Here is a 7,487-nt window from a genome sequence, read left to right as displayed (position 1 = left end):
ACGTTAAAATGGGAAAAGTGTGAAAATAAAAAGGCAATAAATTATATTAAGATAAATGGGATAAACGATAAATGTGAAAAATATAAAGGCAAATAAATGGGGGAAACACATGTGGGGATCGAACACATCACACTGAAGTCGTCAGTCTAGTACTTTACCGACTGAGCTAATCAAACACCTTTGAATGTATGTTGGAATTTACTTAATGTGATGAATGTTCATGTTGAATGTGCCATTAAGAATGAATGCGTAATTTTATACCACAAATGTACTAATTATGCAAAAACGGTAAATGTTTAAAACGAAAGAAACTGAAGCATGTTAAAAACAAAAAAATGGTGGCAAGCGTCACGTGAATTTTTGGAACGTGTGAAAGTTTGTACAGGGTGAATCGGTTGAAGCATGTGAGTAGTTAAGTGCCAAAAAAGTGGAAGTTGTTTATAAAATAACAATAAAAAGGAAAATAGATTATGATAAAATAAATGGGGAAAAATGACGAGAGTTACAAATGATGAAGAAAAATAAAAGGAATATAAATTATTATAAAATTAATGGGAAAATAACAAGAGTTACAAATAATAAGCGTTAAAAATGATGAGTGGGAAAAATAAAAAGGAAAATAAATTAATATAAAATGAATGGGAAAATAACGAGAGTTAAAAATGATAAGCGTTAAAAATGATAAGCGGGAATAATAAAAAGGAAATTAAATTATTATAAAATAAATGGGAAAATGACAAAAGTTACAAATGATAAATGTTAAAAATGATAATCGGGAAGAATATAAAGGAAATTAAATTATTATAAAATAAATGGGAAAATGACAAAAGTTACAAATGATAAACGTTATAAATGATAAGCGGGAAAAATATAAAGGAAATTAAATTATTATAAAATAAATGGGAAAATGACAAAAGTTACAAATGATAAACGTTATAAATGATAACTAAGGAAAACTAAGTATGTCCAAATAACTTGAATGTCCGTGTAGGAATTGTCAATAATAATTCATCATAATTTTTGAAAAAAAACAGTTGGAAAAATATGGGGGGGGGGGGGGGAATTAAAGTATCTATTGCATTGATACAACTAATACATTTACTATAATGACACAACACACAATTTATACACAGACAACTAAATATACCTAAGTGGTGACATATATTATAATTTAGATTAAATTAATTCAATTTAATAAAAATAAAGAAAATAAACAATGACAATTTTGTGCATATAACTTTAATCATAGAAAATTTTAAACAGAACAACAAACAAGTAACAAGAAATACAAACAATAAAACAAAATTACCACAAAAACCCCTCGGGGAAAATTAGGGCCATCGGGGAATCTTTGGTTCCACTTATTCAAAGGAACCTTTTTGGTTGCATTGTTGGCGTCGACAAGCTCCACGTGTTCGCCTTTTATTTTAAAGGCCATTACGTGAAACGCCTCGTCTTCCAGTTCCTGCGCAAAGACATTTAATGACAATTTATTATGTGTTTAAAACACCACAAGAAAACATGATGGATGGATGGACGGACGGACGGATGGATGGGGTTGGGTAGGTAGGTAGGTAAGTAGGTTGCTTAGATAGATAGATAGATAGATAGATAGATAGATAGATAGATAGATAGATAGATAGATAGATAGATAGATAGGCAGGCAGACAGATAAAAAAAACTTAAAACCTAAAACAATTTCATGACCATAATCACAACCACAATGATTTTATACAGTCAAGAAAGCAAGTGAAATTATATGTCTGTAGGGCTGTATCTGAGACAAAATCTTATAAAATTGGTGATCCAGATTTAGAGAAAACTCCTAAAGCATATTTCATTAGAATCTGACTTCAGCCTTGATGATGATGATGAGCCACTGATAGCAGTTTTTGTCAAGTAAATAACATTATTGATTCCATTTAGAATATGTTTGTCTATACACAGGAAAAAACTGCATGCTTTAGGTACCTTTATCACAGTATTTTCTGTGGAGTGGAGCTCCACGCAACCAGAACAAGATGTCATCATGTGCGTCATAGATAGCCGCTGTCCAACTCTTACTTGAAAAAAGTTGCTCTCTCGCCACCTGAGCACTTTTATTTCCCTGTGATCCTATAATGAAAATGTCAAATTAGTACTAACTGTTGAAATGTAGATCTAGGCTACAATTACGAAGGCAACATGATGCCCTAAGGGACCTTACTCAGGTGAATTTAGAGTGTGATATATATATATATATATATATATATATATATATATATATATATATATATATATTTAGACACACGCGCACGCACGCACACATAGTGTGAGAGAGAGAAAACAATCAGTTTACTTTTTTTAAATAAAAGATGCCCAATGGGACCGGCATCCCACGTGTTACCACCATCCTGATGGGGCAGATCTAAAAAAGGAAGACAGATTAAACATCAATACTTCATGAAGGAGAGGGAGCAAAAAGAGAGAGAGGGATCTTACAGCAGAGACAATGCCGTCTGTCGTGAACAGGACACCCTCCTCATGGCTGATGTCCTTTAAATGGTCTGCTAATGCTTGAAGGGTACAGCAGAGCTGTCCCCTTTGCCTCCATCCCCCCAGCCACGTAAATGGTGGTGTTGTGCCGGGAGAGGAGGACCCCTTCTTCCCTTCCCCGGCCAAAATTAATAAACCGAAATGTACCTCCGACAGAGACGTCGGAGGCTAAATTTGCAAACAGCACAAATTTGCACACACGCTGGCCATCACAGAGGGCCGCCACTGTGTTACGGTGGGAGGCCCCAGCCTCCACCGTGCCATCCTCTTTCAGGACCCATCGAGAATATTTGTCGATGTTTTTTAAGGCCACCACTTTGGCCGTGAGCGCCGCCGGCAACTGATGGAGTGTCCATAGGTTTTCCATTCTGAAAGGAAAAATGAAAAAGGGAAATAAATGATGATAAATGATGAATAAAATAAATGGGAAAATGACGAGAGTTACAAATGATAAACGTTAATAATAAGCGGGAAGAATAAAAAGGAAATTAAATTATTATAAAATAAATGGGAAAATGACAATGGTTACAAACGATAAACGTTAAAAATGATAATCGGGAAGAATATAAAGGAAATTAAATTATTATAAAATAAATGGGAAAATGACAAAAGTTACAAATGATAAACGTTAAAAATGATAATCGGGAAGAATATAAAGGAAATTAAATTATTATAAAATAAATGGGAAAATGACAAAAGTTACAAATGATAAACATTATAAATGATAAGCGGGAAGAATAAAAAGGAAAATAAATTAATATTAAAATAAATGGTAAAATGACAAGTAACAAATCATAAGCGTAAAAAATGTGAAGCAGTGAATAAAAAGGAAAAAAACCATTACCTATAGTTGGAATCAAACTCACTCGGGGATGCGGCTAGAGTTAAGAAGTGCCCGCGTTACAAACTGAGCTAATCAGTTTCCTTTTGTGAAACGGTAGAATTTGCTTAATGTGATGAATGTTCATGTTGAATGCGCCATTAAGAATGAATGCGTAATTTTATACCACAAATGTACTAATTATGCAAAAATGACAAATGTTTATAACGAAAAAAACTGCAGCCAGTGTCGTGTGAGTTTGTGTAATGGTGAGACGCCCAATGTGACACATGTAAAATTCGAACCCACGCAGGGAAATGGCTCGTGTTGCAATTGCCATTAAGAAAGAATGGGGATTTAAGTCACAAATTTGCTAATTACACAAAAACGGTAAATGTTATCAACAAAAAAAATGGTAGCAAGCATGACATGAATATTTGGAATGTGTGAAAGTTTGAACGGGGTGAATCGGTTGAAGCATGTAGGACTAGTTAGGTGCCAAAAAAGTGGGAGGAATAAGTTGAATAATAACTAGCAATCTGCAATTCCTGGAGAAATTGCGTGTGTGAAGGCGAAGACCTTCACACTATTGTTATTCTACTTTTTTCGAAAATAAATTCCGCCCACTGTAAAATTCGAACCCACGCGGGAAAATGGCTCGTGTTGAAATCCCCATTAAGAATGAATGGGGATTTAAAAGTCACAAATTTGCTAATTACACAAAAACGGTAAATGTTATCAACAAAAAAAATGGTAGCAAGCATGCCATGAATTTTTTGAATGTGTGAAAGTTTGAACAGGGTTAATCGGTTGAAGCATGTAGGACTAGTTAGGTGCCAAAAAATGGGGAGGAATAAGTTGAATAATATTAATAACTAGAATTTGCAATTCCTGAAGAAATTGCGTGTGAAGGTGAAGAGGTTGAATAAATACTTGGGGAATGCTGCAGAATGATGTTGAAAAGAGTTGAATCGGTTGAAAAATGTAGAAATTACAAGGGAAAATGAAATTTGGGAAAATTGGGTGTGAATTTCAAAACTGAAAATTTGGAATTTTGGGTAAGTGGGAAGTTGTGGAATAAGTAGGAAAATGATGAACAGTTGAAAGGTGGAATGGGTTGAATAAGTTGAATGGGTTGAATAAGTTGAAAAAAGTAGAAATTAGAGTAGAAAACCAAAATTGAACAGTTGAAAGTTGGAACGAGTTGAATCGGTTAAAAAATGTAGAAGTTAGAGCAAATCTTGAATCCTAATAAAGAATGAATGGGAATTAAAAGAAAAAAAAATTGCGCCAAAATTTTTTGAAATTTGGAACAAAAGGAAAAAAAACGGCTTCAGGAGGTTCACTTTTGGGGTTAAAATGTAGAAACGGGTTTAATCGGTCAAAATTTGCAAAAGTTAGCGCAAATGTAGGTATTTTGGGCACTTAATGTTGAAATATGGTCACTTCCGGTTTGATTTGGGTCACCTCCGGTCTATTTGGGTCACTTCCGGTTTGATTAGAGGCACTTCCGGTCTAGCTGAGGTCACTTCCGGTTTATTTGGGGTCACTTCCGGTTTAAAAAGGTCACTTCCGGTTTGATTTGGGGTCACTTCCGGTTTGATTTGGGGTCACTTCCGGTTTACCTGAGGTCACTTCCGGTTCATTTGGGGTCAATTCCGGTTTGATTTGGGGCACTTCCAGTTCATTCCGGGTTCATTGGGGCACTTCAGGGTCAATCCAAGATGGCCGCCACTCTGGAAGTGGGGGTCAAGGGTTGAATTGTGGAAGTGGGGGTGAAGGGGGTGAATATGGTAAGCATAAGGTGAACAAAGTGAATAAAGTTGGAATGGGTTGAATCGGTTGAAAAATGTAGAAATTAGAAGGGAAAAACTAAATTTTGGGAAAATTTGGTGTGAATTTCAAAATTGAAAATTTGGAAATTTTGCTAAGTGGGAAGGTGTGGAATAGGTAGGCAAAAGATGAACAGTTGAAAGTTGGAACGAGTTGAATCGGTGGAAAAATGTAGAAACTAGAAGTGAAAAACTAAATTTTGTGAAATTTTGCAAAATTTTGTGCAAATTTTAAAAGTGAAAACGTGAAATTTTTGAATTTGGCAAGTTTGGGAATGTCCCCAATGTGATTTGAATGTGTTGAAATAAGTGAATTTCAAACTGGAACAACAAAAATGTGAAATGTTGAATCTGCCATTAAGAATGAATGGGGAAAAAAATGCCACAAAATCGTGAATTTTGTGAAAACGGAAAATTTTTCGAACAAAAAAAATGTAAGCAGCCGTGTCATGAATATTTGGAATAAGTGAAAAGTGGAACGGAGTGAATCGGTTGAAGTATGTGGAAGGAGTTAAGCGTCAAAAAAGTGAGCGGAATAAGTAGAATAATAATAATAACTAGAATTTGCAATTCCTGAAGAAATTGCGTGTGAAGGTGAAGAGGTTGAATAAATACTTGGGGAATGCTGCAGAATGATGTTGAAAAGAGTTGAATCGGTTGAAAAATGTAGAAATTACAAGGGAAAATGAAATTTGGGAAAATTGGGTGTGAATTTCAAAACTGAAAATTTGGAATTTTGGGTAAGTGGGAAGTTGTGGAATAGGTAGGAAAATGATGAACAGTTGAAAGGTGGAATGGGTTGAATAAGTTGAATGGGTTGAATAAGTTGAAAAAAGTAGAAATTAGAGTAGAAAACCAAAATTGAACAGTTGAAAGTTGGAACGAGTTGAATCGGTTAAAAAATGTAGAAGTTAGAGCAAATCTTGAATCCTAATAAAGAATGAATGGGAATTAAAAGAAAAAAAAATTGCGCCAAAATTTTTTGAAATTTGGAACAAAAGGAAAAAAAACGGCTTCAGGAGGTTCACTTTTGGGGTTAAAATGTAGAAACGGGTTTAATCGGTCAAAATTTGCAAAAGTTAGCGCAAATGTAGGTATTTTGGGCACTTAATGTTGAAATATGGTCACTTCCGGTTTGATTTGGGTCACTTCCGGTCTATTTGGGTCACTTCCGGTTTGATTAGAGGCACTTCCGGTCTAGCTGAGGTCACTTCCGGTTTATTTGGGGTCACTTCCGGTTTAAAGCGGTCACTTCCGGTTTAAAAAGGTCACTTCCGGTTTGATTTGGCGTCACTTCCGGTTTACCTGTGGTCACTTCCGGTTCATTTTGGGTCACTTCCGGTTTGATTTGGGTCACTTCCGGTCTATTTGGGTCACTTCCGGTTTGATAAGAGGCACTTCCGGTCTATTTAGGTCACTTCCGGTTTGATTAGAGGCACTTCCGGTCTAGCTGAGGTCACTTCCGGTTTATTTGGGGTCACTTCCGGTTTAAAAAGGTCACTTCCGGTTTGATTTGGGGTCACTTCCGGTTTGATTTGGGGTCACTTCCGGTTTACCTGAGGTCACTTCCGGTTCATTTGGGGTCAATTCCGGTTTGATTTGGGGCACTTCCAGTTCATTCCGGGTTCATTGGGGCACTTCAGGGTCAATCCAAGATGGCCGCCACTCTGGAAGTGGGGGTCAAGGGTTGAATTGTGGAAGTGGGGGTGAAGGGGGTGAATATGGTAAGCATAAGGTGAACAAAGTGAATAAAGTTGGAATGGGTTGAATCGGTTGAAAAATGTAGAAATTAGAAGGGAAAAACTAAATTTTGGGAAAATTTGGTGTGAATTTCAAAATTGAAAATTTGGAAATTTTGCTAAGTGGGAAGGTGTGGAATAGGTAGGCAAAAGATGAACAGTTGAAAGTTGGAACGAGTTGAATCGGTGGAAAAATGTAGAAACTAGAAGTGAAAAACTAAATTTTGTGAAATTTTGCAAAATTTTGTGCAAATTTTAAAAGTGAAAACGTGAAATTTTTGAATTTGGCAAGTTTGGGAATGTCCCCAATGTGATTTGAATGTGTTGAAATAAGTGAATTTCAAACTGGAACAACAAAAATGTGAAATGTTGAATCTGCCATTAAGAATGAATGGGGAAAAAAATGCCACAAAATCGTGAATTTTGTGAAAACGGAAAATTTTTCGAACAAAAAAAATGTAAGCAGCCGTGTCATGAATATTTGGAATAAGTGAAAAGTGGAACGGAGTGAATCGGTTGAAGTATGTGGAAGGAGTTAAGCGTCAAAAAAGTGAGCGGAAT

The 7,487-nt window shown here is 35.6% G+C and overlaps 1 long non-coding RNA gene across 1 annotated transcript; it reads right to left on the bottom strand.

Moving 5' to 3' along the window:
* Positions 1–1,061: 1,061 nt before the first annotated feature.
* LOC137840132 (uncharacterized) lies at positions 1,062–6,249 on the bottom strand. Its single transcript, XR_011086594.1, has 4 exons — positions 2,482–6,249; positions 2,339–2,407; positions 1,972–2,115; positions 1,062–1,465 (listed from the first exon to the last, which is right to left on the bottom strand). It is a non-coding gene; the product is annotated as an uncharacterized lncRNA (long non-coding RNA).
* Positions 6,250–7,487: the final 1,238 nt, after the last annotated feature.

This window comes from Syngnathus scovelli, chromosome 3 (assembly GCF_024217435.2).
Source record: "Syngnathus scovelli strain Florida chromosome 3, RoL_Ssco_1.2, whole genome shotgun sequence".
In the NCBI taxonomy this organism is placed as follows: domain Eukaryota; kingdom Metazoa; phylum Chordata; class Actinopteri; order Syngnathiformes; family Syngnathidae; genus Syngnathus; species Syngnathus scovelli.
The sequence above is the reverse complement of the archived record's forward strand: the minus strand, read 5'-3'. Positions and strand labels throughout refer to the sequence as shown.